We start from the raw sequence: 19,110 nt of genomic DNA on the forward strand, positions 1-19,110 counted from the left end.
CAACTCCTCCAACTCCTCTTCTTCTGCCCATACACGCTGAACAGTGAAGGACTCAACAATGGTCCCCTCTTGTGTCTCGCCAACATTCTCCTCCTCTTCCTCCTCATCCTCCTCCACCTCCACCTCCTCCGATATGCGCTGAGAAACAGACCTCAGGGTGCTTTGGCTATCAACAAGGGAATATTCTTCCCCCGTCTCTTGTGACGAGCGCAAAGCTTCCGACTTCATGCTGACCAGAGAGTTTTTCAACAGGCCAAGCAGCGGGATGGTGAGGCTGATGATGGCGGCATCGCCACTGACCATCTGTGTTGACTCCTCAAAGTTACTCAGCACCTGACAGATATCAGACATCCACGTCCACTCCTCATTGTAGACTTGAGGAAGCTGACTGACCTGACTACCAGTTCTGGTGGAAGTTGACATCTGGCAGTCTACAATCGCTCTGCGCTGCTGGTAAACTCTGGATAACATGGTCAGTGTTGAATTCCACCTCGTGGGCACGTCGCACAACAGTCGGTGAGCGGGCAGTTGGAGGCGGCGCTGCGCTGCCCTGAGAGTGGCAGCATCTGGGCTGGACTTCCTGAAATGCGCACAGATGCGGCGCACCTTCGTGAGCAAATCAGACAGATTGGGGTATGTCTTGAGGAAACGCTGCACTATCAGATTTAACACATGGGCCAGGCATGGCACATGTGTCAGTCTGCCGAGTTGCAGAGCCGCCACCAGGTTACGGCCGTTGTCACACACAACCATTCCCGGCTTGAGGTTCAGCGGTGCCAGCCACAGATCAGTCTGCGCCGTGATGCCCTGTAATAGCTCTTGGGCGGTGTGCCTTTTGTCGCCTAGGCTCAGCAGTTTGAGCACCGCCTGCTGTCGCTTAGCGACGGCACTGCTGCTGTGCCTAGAGCTACCGACTGATGGCGCCGTGCCCACGGATGGTAGTTCGGAGGAGGAGGTGGAGGAGGGGTGGGAGGAGGAGGAGGCATAGTAGGCCTGAAACACCTGGACCGAGGTAGGCCCCGCAATCCTCGGCGTCGGCAGTATATGAGCAGCCCCAGGGTCAGACTCGGTCCCAGCCTCCACCAAGTTAACCCAATGTGCCGTCAGCGATATATAGTGGCCCTGCCCGGCAGCACTCGTCCACGTGTCCGTGGTCAGGTGGACCTTGTCAGAAACGGCGTTGGTCAGGGCACGGATGATGTTGTCTGACACGTGCTGGTGCAGGGCTGGGACGGCACATCGGGAAAAGTAGTGGCGGCTGGGGACCGAATACCGAGGGGCGGCCGCCGCCATGAGGTTGCGAAAGGCCTCGGTCTCTACTAGCCTATAGGGCAGCATCTCCAGGCTAAGCAATCTGGAGATGTGCACATTAAGGGCTTGGGCGTGCGGGTGGGTTGCACTATATTTGCGTTTCCGCTCCAGCGTCTGGGGTATGGAGAGCTGAACGCTGGTGGATGCTGTGGAGGATCGTGGAGGCGACGATGGGGTTTTTGTGCCAGGGTCCTGGGCAGGGGGCTGACTAGCAGCTGACACAGGGGAAGGAGCAGTGGTGTGCACGGCCGGAGGTGAACGGGCTTGTTGCCACTGAGTGGGGTGCTTAGCATTCATATGCCTGCGCATACTGGTGGTAGTTAAGCTAGTAGTGGTGGAACCCCTGCTGAGCCTGGTTTGGCAAATGTTGCACACCACAGTCCGTCGGTCATCCGGTGTTTCCTTAAAGAACCTCCACACTTCTGAAGATCTAGCCCTCGCCGCAAGAGCCCTCACCACGGGAGCTTCACTAGTTGACAGTGGCGCTGATGCACCAGCTCTGGCCCTGCCTCTCCGTCTGGCCCCACCACTGCCTCTTCCAACCTGTTCAGGTCGAGGACTCTCCTCCGTCTCAGAAGCACTGTGTTCACCCGGCCTCTCAACCCAGCTTGGGTCTGTCACCTCATCATCCTCCGATCCCTCAGTCTGCTCCCCCCTCGGACTTCCTGCCCTGACAACAACTTCCCCACTGTCTGACAACCGTGTCTCCTCATCGTCGGACACCTCTTTACACACTTCCACTACGTCAAGAAGGTCATCATCACCCACAGACTGTGACTTGTGGAAAACCTGGGCATCGGAAAATTGCTCAGCAGCAACCGGACAAGTGGTTTGTGACTGTGGGAAGGGTCCAGAAAACAGTTCCTCAGAGTATGCCGGTTCAAATGGCAAATTTTCCTGGGAGGGGGCAGACTGGGGGGGAGGAGGCTGAGGTGCAGGAGCTGGAGGAGTGGGGATTTCGGTGACATGGGTGGACTGCGTGGAAGACTGACTGGTGGTTGACAAATTGCTCGAAGCATTGTCAGCAATCCACGACATCACCTGTTCGCACTGTTCTGGCCTCAACAGTGCTCTACCACGAGTCCCAGTAACTTCAGACATGAACCTAGGGAGTGTAGCTCTGCGGCGTTCCCCTGCTCCCTCATCAGCAGGTGGTGTCTCACCCCGCCCAGGACCACGGCCTCTGACCCCTGCAGTAGTTGGACGCCCACGTCCCCGCCCTCGTCCTCTACCCCTAGCCCTCGGGTTAAACATTTTTAAAATGAGAGTTATAACTTTTTTTTTTTTTTACTTCTTTTTGTTTTTTTTTGTGTTTTTTTGTGTTTTTTTTTTTTTTTGTGTTTTTTGTTTTTTTTTGAGTTTTTAAAACCAAACAATCCTATCCTATTGCTATGGCTATTTTCTAGCCAAGTATCAAAGGAAGCACACTACTATGCCAGATGAGATGACACTGAGTTAGTGCCTAATAGAAATCCAACCCCTACTGAATTTTGCCACTTCGGCCTTTGCTATGGATATGTGCGCCACTAAGCGCAGAACACAGCGGTCGCAAGTCTCACTACAAATTGCTCAGAATTGGCAAGTACATGCACTGCAGAAACTACAGCCACCAGCAGATCAACCAGAAATCAAATATATAGAACGCTACTGTAGGCTTCAAGAAGCTGTTTGTATTCTCCTATGGCTATTTTCTAGCCAAGTATCAAAGGAAGCACACTACTATGCCAGATGAGATGACACTGAGTTATTGCCTAATAGAAATCCAACCCCTACTGAATTTTGCCACTTCGGCCTTTGCTATGGATATGTGCGCCACTAAGCGCAGAACACAGCGGTCGCAAGTCTCACTATAAATTGCTCAGAATTGGCAAGTACATGCACTGCAGAAACTACAGCCACCAGCAGATCAACCAGAAATCAAATATATAGAACGCTACTGTAGGCTTCAAGAAGCTGTTTGTATTCTCCTATGGCTATTTTCTAGCCAAGTATCAAAGGAAGCACACTACTATGCCAGATGAGATGACACTGAGTTATTGCCTAATAGAAATCCAACCCCTACTGAATTTTCCCACTTCGGCCTTTGCTATGGATATGTGCGCCACTAAGCGCAGAACACAGCGGTCGCAAGTCTCACTACAAATTGCTCAGAATTGGCAAGTACATGCACTGCAGAAACTACAGCCACCAGCAGATCAACCAGAAATCAAATATATAGAACGCTACTGTAGGCTTCAAGAAGCTGTTTGTATTCTCCTATGGCTATTTTCTAGCCAAGTATCAAAGGAAGCACACTACTATGCCAGATGAGATGACACTGAGTTATTGCCTAATAGAAATCCAACCCCTACTGAATTTTGCCACTTCGGCCTTTGCTATGGATATGTGCGCCACTAAGCGCAGAACACAGCGGTCGCAAGTCTCACTACAAATTGCTCAGAATTGGCAAGTACATGCACTGCAGAAACTACAGCCACCAGCAGATCAACCAGAAATCAAATATATAGAACGCTACTGTAGGCTTCAAGAAGCTGTTTGTATTCTCCTATGGCTATTTTCTAGCCAAGTATCAAAGGAAGCACACTACTATGCCAGATGAGATGACACTGAGTTATTGCCTAATAGAAATCCAACCCCTACTGAATTTTGCCACTTCGGCCTTTGCTATGGATATGTGCGCCACTAAGCGCAGAACACAGCGGTCGCAAGTCTCACTACAAATTGCTCAGAATTGGCAAGTACATGCACTGCAGAAACTACAGCCACCAGCAGATCAACCAGAAATCAAATATATAGAACGCTACTGTAGGCTTCAAGAAGCTGTTTGTATTCTCCTATGGCTATTTTCTAGCCAAGTATCAAAGGAAGCACACTACTATGCCAGATGAGATGACACTGAGTTATTGCCTAATAGAAATCCAACCCCTACTGAATTTTCCCACTTCGGTCTTTGCTATGGATATGTGTGCCACTAAGAGCTAAACACAACGGTAGCAAGTCCCCCTGCTAATTCCTCACAAAATGGTAAAAGATGCAAATTAAAATAAAAAAAGTAGAACGTTATTGTAGCCCTAAGAAGGGCTGTTGGGTTCTTTGAGAATCACTCCTGCCTAACAGTAAGCTAATAGAACACCCTAACGCTTTCCCTGACCAGCAGCAGCTCTCTCCCTAGCGGCATCCAGAGACAGAATGATCCGAGCAGCGCGGCCAGCGGCTAGTCTATCCCAGGGTCACCTGATCTGGCCAGCCAACCACTGCTATCGACGTGTAAGGGTACCACGTCATGCTGGGTGGAGTGCAGAGTCTCCTGGCTTGTGATTGGCTCTGTTTCTGGCCGCCAAAAAGCAAAACGGCGGGAGCTGCCATTTTCTCGAGCGGGCGAAGTATTCGTCCGAGTAACGAGCAGTTTCGAGTACCCTAATGCTCGACCGAGCATCAAGCTCGGACGAGCATGTTCGCTCATCTCTAATCATAATGTATTGTATTTTATACATGATTTTATGTGCTATTGGTCCTTACTAGAGATGAGCGAACATGCTCGTCCGAGCTTGATGCTCGGTCGAGCATTAGGGTACTCGAAACTGCTCGTTACTCGGACGAATACTTCGCCCGCTCGAGAAAATGGCAGCTCCCGCCGTTTTGCTTTTTGGCGGCCAGAAACAGAGCCAATCACAAGCCAGGAGACTCTGCACTCCACCCAGCATGACGTGGTACCCTTACACGTCGATAGCAGTGGTTGGCTGGCCAGATCAGGTGACCCTGGGATAGACTAGCCGCTGGCCGCGCTGCTCGGATCATTCTGTCTCTGGATGCCGCTAGGGAGAGAGCTGCTGCTGGTCAGGGAAAGCGTTAGGGTGTTCTATTAGCTTACTGTTAGGCAGGAGTGATTCTCAAAGAACCCAACAGCCCTTCTTAGGGCTACAATAACGTTCTACTTTTTTTATTTTAATTTGCATCTTTTACCATTTTGTGAGGAATTAGCAGGGGGACTTGCTACCGTTGTGTTTAGCTCTTAGTGGCACACATATCCATAGCAAAGACCGAAGTGGGAAAATTCAGTAGGGGTTGGATTTCTATTAGGCAATAACTCAGTGTCATCTCATCTGGCATAGTAGTGTGCTTCCTTTGATACTTGGCTAGAAAATAGCCATAGGAGAATACAAACAGCTTCTTGAAGCCTACAGTAGCGTTCTATATATTTGATTTCTGGTTGATCTGCTGGTGGCTGTAGTTTCTGCAGTGCATGTACTTGCCAATTCTGAGCAATTTGTAGTGAGACTTGCGACCGCTGTGTTCTGCGCTTAGTGGCGCACATATCCATAGCAAAGGCCGAAGTGGCAAAATTCAGTAGGGGTTGGATTTCTATTAGGCAATAACTCAGTGTCATCTCATCTGGCATAGTAGTGTGCTTCCTTTGATACTTGGCTAGAAAATAGCCATAGGAGAATACAAACAGCTTCTTGAAGCCTACAGTAGCGTTCTATATATTTGATTTCTGGTTGATCTGCTGGTGGCTGTAGTTTCTGCAGTGCATGTACTTGCCAATTCTGAGCAATTTGTAGTGAGACTTGCGACCGCTGTGTTCTGCGCTTAGTGGCGCACATATCCATAGCAAAGGCCGAAGTGGGAAAATTCAGTAGGGGTTGGATTTCTATTAGGCAATAACTCAGTGTCATCTCATCTGGCATAGTAGTGTGCTTCCTTTGATACTTGGCTAGAAAATAGCCATAGGAGAATACAAACAGCTTCTTGAAGCCTACAGTAGCGTTCTATATATTTGATTTCTGGTTGATCTGCTGGTGGCTGTAGTTTCTGCAGTGCATGTACTTGCCAATTCTGAGCAATTTGTAGTGAGACTTGCGACCGCTGTGTTCTGCGCTTAGTGGCGCACATATCCATAGCAAAGGCCGAAGTGGCAAAATTCAGTAGGGGTTGGATTTCTATTAGGCAATAACTCAGTGTCATCTCATCTGGCATAGTAGTGTGCTTCCTTTGATACTTGGATAGAAAATAGCCATAGGAGAATACAAACAGCTTCTTGAAGCCTACAGTAGCGTTCTATATATTTGATTTCTGGTTGATCTGCTGGTGGCTGTAGTTTCTGCAGTGCATGTACTTGCCAATTCTGAGCAATTTGTAGTGAGACTTGCGACCGCTGTGTTCTGCGCTTAGTGGCGCACATATCCATAGCAAAGGCCGAAGTGGCAAAATTCAGTAGGGGTTGGATTTCTATTAGGCACTAACTCAGTGTCATCTCATCTGGCATAGTAGTGTGCTTCCTTTGATACTTGGCTAGAAAATAGCCATAGCAATAGGATAGGATTGTTTGGTTTTAAAAACTCAAAAAAAAACAAAAAACACAAAAAAAAAAAAAAACACAAAAAAACACAAAAAAAAACAAAAAGAAGTAAAAAAAAAAAAAAAGTTATAACTCTCATTTTAAAAATGTTTAACCCGAGGGCTAGGGGTAGAGGACGAGGGCGGGGACGTGGGCGTCCAACTACTGCAGGGGTCAGAGGCCGTGGTCCTGGGCGGGGTGAGACACCACCTGCTGATGAGGGAGCAGGGGAACGCCGCAGAGCTACACTCCCTAGGTTCATGTCTGAAGTTACTGGGACTCGTGGTAGAGCACTGTTGAGGCCAGAACAGTGCGAACAGGTGATGTCGTGGATTGCTGACAATGCTTCGAGCAATTTGTCCACCACCAGTCAGTCTTCCACGCAGTCCACCCATGTCACCGAAATCCCCACTCCTCCAGCTCCTGCACCTCAGCCTCCTCCCCCCCAGTCTGCCCCCTCCCAGGAAAATTTGCCATTTGAACCGGCATACTCTGAGGAACTGTTTTCTGGACCCTTCCCACAGTCACAAACCACTTGTCCGGTTGCTGCTGAGCAATTTTCCGATGCCCAGGTTTTCCACCAGTCACAGTCTGTGGGTGATGATGACCTTCTTGACGTAGTGGAAGTGTGTAAAGAGGTGTCCGACGATGAGGAGACACGGTTGTCAGACAGTGGGGAAGTTGTTGTCAGGGCAGGAAGTCCGAGGGGGGAGCAGACTGAGGGATCGGAGGATGATGAGGTGACAGACCCAAGCTGGGTTGAGAGGCCGGGTGAACACAGTGCTTCTGAGACGGAGGAGAGTCCTCGACCTGAACAGGTTGGAAGAGGCAGTGGTGGGGCCAGACGGAGAGGCAGGGCCAGAGCTGGTGCATCAGCGCCACTGTCAACTAGTGAAGCTCCCGTGGTGAGGGCTCTTGCGGCGAGGGCTAGATCTTCAGAAGTGTGGAGGTTCTTTAAGGAAACACCGGATGACCGACGGACTGTGGTGTGCAACATTTGCCAAACCAGGCTCAGCAGGGGTTCCACCACTACTAGCTTAACTACCACCAGTATGCGCAGGCATATGAATGCTAAGCACCCCACTCAGTGGCAACAAGCCCGTTCACCTCCGGCAGTGCACACCACTGCTCCTTCCCCTGTGTCAGCTGCTAGTCAGCCCCCTGCCCAGGACCCTGGCACAAAAACCCCATCGTCGCCTCCACGATCCTCCACAGCATCCACCAGCGTTCAGCTCTCCATACCCCAGACGCTGGAGCGGAAACGCAAATATAGTGCAACCCACCCGCACGCCCAAGCCCTTAATGTGCACATCTCCAGATTGCTTAGCCTGGAGATGCTGCCCTATAGGCTAGTAGAGACCGAGGCCTTTCGCAACCTCATGGCGGCGGCCGCCCCTCGGTATTCGGTCCCCAGCCGCCACTTCTTTTCCCGATGTGCCGTCCCAGCCCTGCACCAGCACGTGTCAGACAACATCATCCGTGCCCTGACCAACGCCGTTTCTGACAAGGTCCACCTGACCACGGACACGTGGACGAGTGCTGCCGGGCAGGGCCACTATATATCGCTGACGGCACATTGGGTTAACTTGGTGGAGGCTGGGACCGAGTCTGACCCTGGGGCTGCTCATATACTGCCGACGCCGAGGATTGCGGGGCCTACCTCGGTCCAGGTGTTTCAGGCCTACTATGCCTCCTCCTCCTCCCACCCCTCCTCCACCTCCTCCTCCGAACTACCATCCGTGGGCACGGCGCCATCAGTCGGTAGCTCTAGGCACAGCAGCAGTGCCGTCGCTAAGCGACAGCAGGCGGTGCTCAAACTGCTGAGCCTAGGCGACAAAAGGCACACCGCCCAAGAGCTATTACAGGGCATCACGGCGCAGACTGATCTGTGGCTGGCACCGCTGAACCTCAAGCCGGGAATGGTTGTGTGTGACAACGGCCGTAACCTGGTGGCGGCTCTGCAACTCGGCAGACTGACACATGTGCCATGCCTGGCCCATGTGTTAAATCTGATAGTGCAGCGTTTCCTCAAGACATACCCCAATCTGTCTGATTTGCTCACGAAGGTGCGCCGCATCTGTGCGCATTTCAGGAAGTCCAGCCCAGATGCTGCCACTCTCAGGGCAGCGCAGCGCCGCCTCCAACTGCCCGCTCACCGACTGTTGTGCGACGTGCCCACGAGGTGGAATTCAACACTGACCATGTTATCCAGAGTTTACCAGCAGCGCAGAGCGATTGTAGACTGCCAGATGTCAACTTCCACCAGAACTGGTAGTCAGGTCAGTCAGCTTCCTCAAGTCTACAATGAGGAGTGGACGTGGATGTCTGATATCTGTCAGGTGCTGAGTAACTTTGAGGAGTCAACACAGATGGTCAGTGGCGATGCCGCCATCATCAGCCTCACCATCCTGCTGCTTGGCCTGTTGAAAAACTCTCTGGTCAGCATGAAGTCGGAAGCTTTGCGCTCGTCACAAGAGACGGGGGAAGAATATTCCCTTGTTGATAGCCAAAGCACCCTGAGGTCTGTTTCTCAGCGCATATCGGAGGAGGTGGAGGTGGAGGAGGATGAGGAGGAAGAGGAGGAGAATGTTGACGAGACACAAGAGGGGACCATTGTTGAGTCCTTCACTGTTCAGCGTGTATGGGCAGAAGAAGAGGAGTTGGAGGAGTTGGAGGAGGAGGAAATGGACAGTCAGGCCAGTGAGGGGAGTGAATTCTTACGCGTTGGTACTCTGGCGCATATGGCAGATTTCATGCTAGGCTGCCTATCCCGTGACCCTCGCGTTCAAAGAATTTATTCCAGCACCGATTACTGGGTGTTCACTCTCCTGGACCCACGGTACAAGCAAAATCTTTCCACTCTCATCCCTGCAGAGGAAAGGAGTGTGAGAATGCATGAATACCAGCAGGCCCTGGTGCACAAGCTGAAACAGTATTTCCCTTCTGACAGCGCTAGCGGCAGAGTGCGTAGTTCTGCAGGACAAGTAGCGAGGGAGAGTAGGCGAGCAGGCAGCTTGTCCAGCACTGGCAAGGGTACGCTTTACAAGGCTTTTGCCAGCTTTATGTCACCCCAGCAAGACACTGTCACCTGTCCCCAGTCTCGGCAGAGTAGGGCTGATCTTTACAGAAAGATGGTGAGGGAGTACGTAGCTGACCATACCATCGTCCTAAATGATCACACAGCTCCCTACAACTACTGGGTTTCAAAGCTGGACATGTGGCACGAACTGGCGCTGTACGCCTTGGAGGTTCTTGCCTGCCCTGCCGCTAGCGTCTTGTCCGAGCGGGTTTTCAGTGCAGCTGGTGGCATCATCACCGATAAGCGTACACGCCTGTCGACTGACAGCGCTGACAGCGCTGACAGGCTGACGCTTATTAAAATGAATAAAGGCTGGATTTCTCAGAATTTCCAATCTCCACCAGGTGAAGGAAGCTCAACCTGAATAATTGATCCACTCCTCCTCCTCCTCCTCATTTTCCTCCTTCTCCTCCTCTTTGTACAGTAAAGCAGAGGAAAATGGCTATTTTTTGACAGGGCCCACTGGCTCTTGCTATAGTACTTCATGCATTTAATTTTTCTGGAGGGCCACCTACCCGGTCCTCTGTTTGAAACAATTTTTGTGAGTGCCACATACAGGCACTCAATCTATTCCATTTTTCTGCAGGGCCACCTACCTGCTCCTCTGGTTTGAACAATTTTTGGGACTGCCACATACAGGCACTCAATCTATTCCATTTTACTGGAGGGCCACCTACCTGCTCCTCTGGTTTGAAACATTTTTGGGACTGCCACATACAGGCACTCAATCTATTCCATTTTACTGCAGGGCCACCTACCTGCTCCTCTGGTTTGAACAATTTTTGGGACTGCCACATACAGGCACTCAATCTATTCCATTTTACTGGAGGGCCACCTACCTGCTCCTCTGGTTTGAAACATTTTTGGGACTGCCACATACAGGCACTCAATCTATTCCATTTTACTGCAGGGCCACCTACCTGCTCCTCTGGTTTGAACAATTTTTGGGACTGCCACATACAGGCACTCAATCTATTCCATTTTACTGGAGGGCCACCTACCTGCTCCTCTGGTTTGAAACATTTTTGGGACTGCCACATACAGGCACTCAATCTATTCCATTTTACTGCAGGGCCACCTACCTGCTCCTCTGGTTTGAACAATTTTTGGGACTGCCACATACAGGCACTCAATCTATTCCATTTTACTGGAGGGCCACCTACCTGCTCCTCTGGTTTGAAACATTTTTGGGACTGCCACATACAGGCACTCAATCTATTCCATTTTACTGCAGGGCCACCTACCTGCTCCTCTGGTTTGAACAATTTTTGGGACTGCCACATACAGGCACTCAATCTATTCCATTTTACTGGAGGGCCACCTACCTGCTCCTCTGGTTTGAAACATTTTTGGGACTGCCACATACAGGCACTCAATCTATTCCATTTTACTGGAGGGCCACCTACCTGCTCCTCTGGTTTGAAACATTTTTGGGACTGCCACATACAGGCACTCAATCTATTCCATTTTACTGGAGGGCCACCTACCTGCTCCTCTGGTTTGAAAAATGTTTGGGACTGCCACATACAGGCACTATCCAAATTAAATTGTCTCCATAGCAGCCTCCACACGTTGTCTCCATTGCTACCTCCAAAAGTCGTCCATATAGCTGCCTCCATACATCGTCCCTTTATCAAACGAGGTGTGTCAGGCAGAAATTTGGGTTGTTTTCATGGATTCCACATCAAAGTTGTTAACTTTGTCGCCACCCTGCTGTGTTATCCACAAAATATACTGGCAAACTTTTACCATTTAGGGATATTATTTCAGCGCTTCTTGCGCATCTGTTTACATTCCCCTCACCCGGCATATCCTAAACTTATAAGAACGCTACTACACTTGATCTTATACAAAAGGTTCTTAGAAGTGCTGTTTGGGGAGTAGCCTAGAGACAGGGGCTTGGATTGGCGAAAGCTCGCCTGGCAGCGGAACGCCAGCTCCATGCGCATCATGCGCTTCTTGCGCATCTGTTTACATTCCCCTCACCCGCCATATCCCAAACTTATAAGAACGCTACTACACTTAACTTGGTGCAGGCTGGGACCGAGTCTGACCCTGGGGCTGGTCATATACTGCCGACGCAGAGAATTGCGGGGCCTACCTCGGTCCAGGTCTCAAAGGCCTACTATACCTCCTCCCACCCCTCCTCCACCTCCTCCTCCTCCGAATTACCATCCGTGGGCATGGCGCCATCAGTCGGTAGCTCTAGGCACAGCAGCAGTGCCGTCGCTAAGCGACAGCAGGCGGTGCTGAAACTGCTGAGCCTAGGCGATAAAAGGCACACCGCCCAAGAGCTATTACAGGGCATTCCACATCAAAGTTGTTAACTTTGTCGCCACCCTGCTGTGTAATCCACAAAATATACTTGCAAACTTTTACCATTTAGGGATATTATTTCAGCGCTTCTTGCGCATCTGTTTACATTCCCCTCACCCGCCATATCCTAAACTTATAAGAACGCTACTACACTTGATCTTATACAAAAGGTTCTTAGAAGTGCTGTTTGGGGAGTAGCCTATAGACAGGGGCTTGGATTGGCGAAAGCTCGCCTGGCAGCGGAGCGCCAGCTCCATGCCAAGATCCAACTAACATAGTTTTAACTGCAGCACCTTTAATCTACTACTAGTTCACTGCCTCCATACATGGTCCCCTTATCAAACGAGCTGTGTCAGGCAGAATTTTGGGTTGTTTTCATGGCTTCCATGTTAACTTTGTCGCCACCCTGCTGTGTAATCCACAAAATATACTGGCAAACTTTTATCATGTAGCGATATTATTTGAGCGCTTCTTGCTCACCTCCTTTGGTTCCTCTCTGCCACCCATTGGTTTGAAGCCTGAGTCCATTTAGGGTATGTCGCCATGCCACTCTCTAGCCTGCCGCTGCTGCCGCTGCCTCTGCATGCCGTCCCCTATAGTGTCAGGGTCAATTATTGGATGTTTTAGATGCTATCTAGCTTCATTCTGTCACTCTGTCATGGCCATGCTGTTGCCCATAATTTTGGCATAATGGTGCGATTAGGCAGCCTCAGAGGCATCCATGCATGCTGCCCCTGCTGTTTCCTGTCCATTTCCGTGGTGTTTCCATCCTTTTCTGAGGTTCCCAGGTGTTTGGCCAAGCTTCCCTGTGCAGAGCCTTGGTCCCCTTGAAAAATGCTCGAGTCTCCCATTGACTTCAATGGGGTTCGTTATTCGAGACGAGCACTCGAGCATCGGGAAAAGTTCGTCTCGAATAACGAGTACCCGAGCATTTTAGTGTTCGCTCATCTCTAGTCCTTACATGTAGCATCCCTTGCTTTTAACATCAAGGTTGGAACTTCTGGTTATAGTTCATCAACATTGACTATTTCCTGTATTAATTAATTATTTTTCTTTTTAGATGTTTGTTCTATTGTTTATTTTTTTGTTGGTTTTATTAAAGACATTTGAATATATTTTTATGAAATCATATGCTGTGCATTACATTTTTCCCCCATTTTTTTCATGTGACTTATAGGCCCAGAGATTTAAAAACAAGTGCAATATGCCTAGTTTTAGTTTGCACTTTCTTTGTGTAAGTTGCACCACATTTTTTTAATAGTGTTGCAGTTGATTTGGTCAGTTTTTTATGATGTGCACACAGTTGCTCCTATTTTTTCTTGGTGCACTTTGCTTCATGCTGTTGAGACAGAATTGTGGTGCATCTCAGTAATTTGTGGTGCAAACTGGGAACACACACCACCATGACCCTTTAGGTGCCCAGTTTTACAAATACTTTTTTTTATACAAACGTGGACAAAAAACTGTCGCAGATACAATAATTTATCTGGGCTATAATGTTTTAAAAAGAGGTTGCATTGCATCCTGAAATGTTCTGCATGTATGGGCTGTGATAATGTTCTGCCTATATTTGTATAATTTTTAATTGTATAATCTATTTAACATCATCCTGCTTGGGGGAAACTCTTGGGTTTCAGCCATGCAGTATGCAAATATAGAAGTTTCTTAAAAGTATTTATTTTGCTCCATCCTGGGCTCCATTGACTTTGATGGGACTTTCACTTGTGCAGGATGGACCAAACTGGGAAGATGCATTGCTATGAAGCCGATAAGTGGAACTAGCGATCCCATGTTCTATGCATTGCTGGCGTCCAACAGCTGAGACCACCCGGATAATGTGTTTATCACCTATTTTTTCAAGGGCATTCTATTTTTTAAAGGGCATTCTCATCTGGGCATTCACATTTCATACACTTCTTCAGTTGCATGTTATTGAAAACAATGGGGCACATTTACAAAAAACCGTGCAAATTGCACTATGTGCAGTGTGCCTGTGGAGTGTACAGGGTGCGCCAGATTCATGAATTGTGGCTCCTGTTCTTCAAGAATCTGGTGCTCCCTGCACTGCCCCTGCCCCACTTTTTTGGTGCTCCTTTTACAATGGGTGTGTGACCCATTTCTGAAGATGATAAATGTGGCACGCAGTCCAACTTAGCATCAAAACGCCTATTTAAGTGCAGAAATTTGTGTTGTGTGAAGAATAGTGCAGCCATGACACAAAAGGGGGCGGGCGCTTCTTAAATACCTATGCAAGTAGTTTGCAAGGAAAAGAACGTGCAAAGTCTGACTGAAAACCAGCGCAAGAACCTTGGTAAATTTGGGCCAGTGTATCTGTGTGAAGGTAATTTCACATAAATGTAGCCATATTGGGGCACATTTACTAAGCATTTGGGAAACTGCACTAATAGTGCTCTGCCTGTGTATATTGCGCCAGAAATCATGAATCTGTCACTTCCCTGCACTGGCCTGACAGAGTTCATCAACTTTTTTGTGGTGCACCTTTAACATAGAGCATGCAACAGACTTTGCATGTTAAATCAAGCACACGGTCCGACTGAGCGCCAGAACACCCCCTTATTTGTGTCGCATGGAGGCTAGTGCAGCTGCCCACACAACAGTGGCGCAGACACTTCTTAATTACCTGTGCAAGCTGTTTACGCTAGAAAGAATGTGCAAAGTCCGTCAGAAAACTGGCACAAAGCCCTTAGTAAATGTGCCGCATTGTTCCTTAGAAACAAGACACCTGTCCTTGAATACAACCACCATCGCATTCTTCAAGAAGTTGGCAGGTATGCACTATGCATCTAACCACCTGAATTCGACATTCATTACCAGAGGAGAACGTTGGGATATACAGTAACTCTTGGGCATTTCATGTACAAAAACTATTTGATTTGTGTGCAATCACTCCAGCAGGGGAGGGCATTTCTAAGGACAAGAATCTTGTTTCTTAGGGACAACATGGCTACCTTTATAGGATATTATCTTTACACAGGAACATTTTTTTGATGACATCCAATTGAAGATATGTATATGTGGCAAATTAATTGAATTAAATGAGAGTGTCCAGATGAGGATGTCCCTTTAATGCTATGATTTCTACTAGAGCCACATTTGGCCTTAGGGTTCTTAATGGTATTTGTGTAGAATGTCCACTTAAGGAAGGGAGTCCTCAGTAGCATTATTTTTCCCCATTTATTTGTGTTTATTTTAGTAGTCACATTATTGCTAAGGAAGGTATCATAAACTAAAGCAGAGGCAGCAACAATAGTCTTTAGGTGTGGGGGCAGAGCCATGTTATAATATATAGGAGCATGAGGGAGGTGTAGGCTCTAGAAGTGTGAACAGAGAGGATGTGCAGACCAGTTTGCATTCGGGAGAGCCATTTAAATGCTGGTGGCGCATGCACATGGCCATGTTCCCTATGATTGCCACTCCTCGATGATGCCACAGGATGCAATAATCATAGGAAAATGGCCATGTGCGCATTACCAGCAGGGGTTCAACCTGAATGCCGATCCCAGACTTCTGCCTGAGTCAGCCCATCCCTAATTATAAAGAATGTGAGTGGAGGCATAATGGGGTCATAAAATTGAGGAGTGGGTACACAAGGGGTCATGTTGCTGAATTGCAACACTGAGAAAGTATCTGTATAATAATATCCTTATAGAAACAAGCATATTATGATAATTGTCGAGTATATACTTTCACTCCATGGGGTTGTGTTCAAAACTCAGCACCTAGGCAGCATGAGCTGTAAGTACGGCCCTGATTACTACAATTGTACTGCAACTCCTGTTGTAAAATTAGTGTAGCGTCAGTCAATTCTACATGTCTACTTCCAATGCTAATACTACTACTTTTACAATTACTTCTACTATTGTAACTATCACCGCTGTCATTACAACAGATCTACAACCATACCACTATCTACTGCATGATTACTTCCATTATTGCTATTGTATCATACTATTGTCTCCTCTCTACGAGAACAGTCCTTGAATATGATGTGCAGTAGCCGGATTATAAGGCGACGGTCAAAAGCCGGCTGCAGAATTGTGAGGATTAATCAAGCCTCTTCTTAAATGCTACTTTATTATGAACCTCAGCCACTCCATCATTTGAAATCAATACATGTAATAGACTGAAAGTTACAAAGTGACGTCTTTTATCTTTTTAATAATTCAACATCAGCTAAAAATCTTCATCTGCCAAGACGTATTAAATGCTTCAGATCTAAGCAGCTCAATATCTCTAATAAAGAATTCATACTGATTGCGTTTATGACAACCCGACCCTTAAAGGTCACCATTGTCATGTTCTGTTTGTGAGGTCCTGTGGCTGCATTCAAGAAGTCACTACAAAAACTGCATGCTAATGTGGCAGATTTTTATACAATTTTTTCCTAATTTCTATAAACTGTAAAAGTATACTGCCACTATTAAAGGGACAAATGTAATGTATAAAAATATGTTATAGTGGCACTAACATTCTGTTTTCACCCCAAACAAGGTCCTTTATGTTTTTCATGTACAGAGTTGTAATTAGTTTTCTTGTGTAACAAATTGTACTTCCTAGTGTCAGCAATGTTTCATGCCGTGTACCGGGAAGCTGGAAATAATTTCAAACATGGTATGATTGATAAAAAAAAACTCATTAGCGCCATTTTCTTGTCAATTTTGTTTGTTTTTTTTCATTGACACCTCAACTTTATTATTATGTGTTGCAAAATAGAGAAAAAGTGGTGATTTCTATATTTTGAAACACCCTAGGTTATTTGAACCCTAGGAGGTCTGATTGCTCCTAACAATACTGCAATACTACTCTATTGCGGTATATGGGTAATTTTCTACAGATCTCCGATTGTGTGCCTCCAGCAGAAGAGACTCCCTGGACTAGGAGAGACTTCCCCCATGGGAAGGGTGGACGGGGCGGCTAACAAATCCAAGATGGTGCAATATCTGTGCCCACTCCATACACCCATCCCGACGGCATGAAGGAATAGTACATCACATTAAGGTAAGAGGTTAAAAATACTCCAACAATGTTAATGGGGACACCTTGACACTTTTTATTAGCATTTTACCAACCAATCAAATTATATCAAAAGAATATGATCATATGAGGTGAGGCTTATACAACAATGTTTGCTTCACACCACAAAATTGAAAGCAATCTTTAGACACTGGCAATGAAAGATATGTGATGTATTTATGTGTGTGAACCATAACCAGGGTCTGCTCCAGCACCAGGCATACCTAGGCAACTGCCGGGGCCCATGGCTGCTGGGGAGCCCCACACAGCTTAATCTCAGTACATAATATAACCATGTGGGGCTGTATATAATTAAACTATGAGGGTTCTGTTGGGATGATAAACTAGGGAAAATTTTAGGGAACAGTGGACTGTTTTCATTTCTGTATTCCTAATGCCGCCACATGGGTTCACTGCAAAGGGTCCCACTGAGTTTCTGTTTCCCAGGGGCCTACTGATACCTAGAGCCATCCCTGACCATAAACCTTCTAGAGCTGAGATCCATTCCATAATTTGCTATGGGTTGTCCAAGTCTTAAATCAATATAGATAATAAATAATAATAAAACTTATGACTAAATAGTAGTTTGCAGAACTGCTAAATAGTCAACTAGATTTCAGTGTTATATAAGTACAAGCTTCCAAGAAACCCTCCACAACAGCTTAAGGCCAGAGCCACAGTGACTGTATTAGGCCTCGCATAGATTGTGTTTTTCACTAATTTAAAGTGTAATAATGGATAAGGACGATTTTCCTTATTTATGGCCAATTATTTCAGCCATCTTAAATCCTATTTAAATGCAAGTCTCTTTGCTAATGTTTTACATTCATAGGCGCTACACAATGGTAAATTATTCTCGCAGGTTCAAGTGGAAGCCATTGAATAACTTGCTCAAAGCTGAGAAACCAATTGAAATTTTGGTATACTTGAGTGACCTTCATGTCAATGACAAACCATAAAGGTTGTGGCTCTTCACATAAAAGCAAAATATAAAAATAGGTTTTATTTCTGAGTGAACTGAAAAAGGGAGCTACGCATAAATATCCCTTATGACAACCATTACTAATAGTAACAATACATGTATATTAATTTACATTTTTACAATGCACCCAAGGTCTAAAAATGCAGAAGGTGTTAAATGGAGTATAAAAACTGCCGGGAATATTTACCCTTTATCCCACTTACATAGGGATAGTGTTTTATACCTACACAAACAATGATAATCTATTCCTTGAATGGGTTTTCTGGGTTTAAAGGAAACCCGTCACCACATTTTTCACAAATACAGGTTCCCTTAGAGTCCTATTGACTAACTGATACCCTTCTTTTAGCTACAAATTGCATCCCTCAGATCCCCATATAGTCATCTTTATAATTTTGTCTGGTATCCAGGGATATCTATTGCGAATGGAGGAGAGCATGGCCTTCTTGGGCTGAATCCAGCAACTCATCTTTATTCTCAGTGCCGTAACTAGAAGCTGATGGGCCCCAGTGCAAAGTCTGTGCCAGGCCCCCGACTATAATGTATGGATTATAGTAATAGTCTTGTCATATGGGAAAGTGACACCATAAGGGCCCCCTAAGACTCTTGGGCCCAGGTGCGATCTCAACCTCTGCACCCTCTGAAGTTATGCCCCTATTTATTCTTTTTCAGCATGCAGCAGTAATGTCATGTGACCAGGGTGACATCATCCCAGGTCCTTTAGCCAGCAAACTGTACACCATGCATATATTTGATCACATGAGATCACAGCAGCCTTCATGGACTTCTACGCCACTCCATACAGGTAAATGGGGATCTGAGGGAAACAATTTTTAGCTAAAAGAAGGGTGTCAGTTAGTTAACAATGCTCTATGGGAACCTGCTACTAGCTGTATTTGTGAAAAATGTGGTGACAGGTTCACTTTAATCAAAACATATAACCATCTAGGGAGGGGTTAAGAAAACAAGAGAGCGCTTATTCTTACCTTTTGACACTCCTGTTGCCTACCCGACCACTGCCGCATGTCGGGTGCAACTTTAGAGTCAATG

This window comes from Engystomops pustulosus, chromosome 6 (genome assembly GCF_040894005.1).
Source record: "Engystomops pustulosus chromosome 6, aEngPut4.maternal, whole genome shotgun sequence".
In the NCBI taxonomy this organism is placed as follows: domain Eukaryota; kingdom Metazoa; phylum Chordata; class Amphibia; order Anura; family Leptodactylidae; genus Engystomops; species Engystomops pustulosus.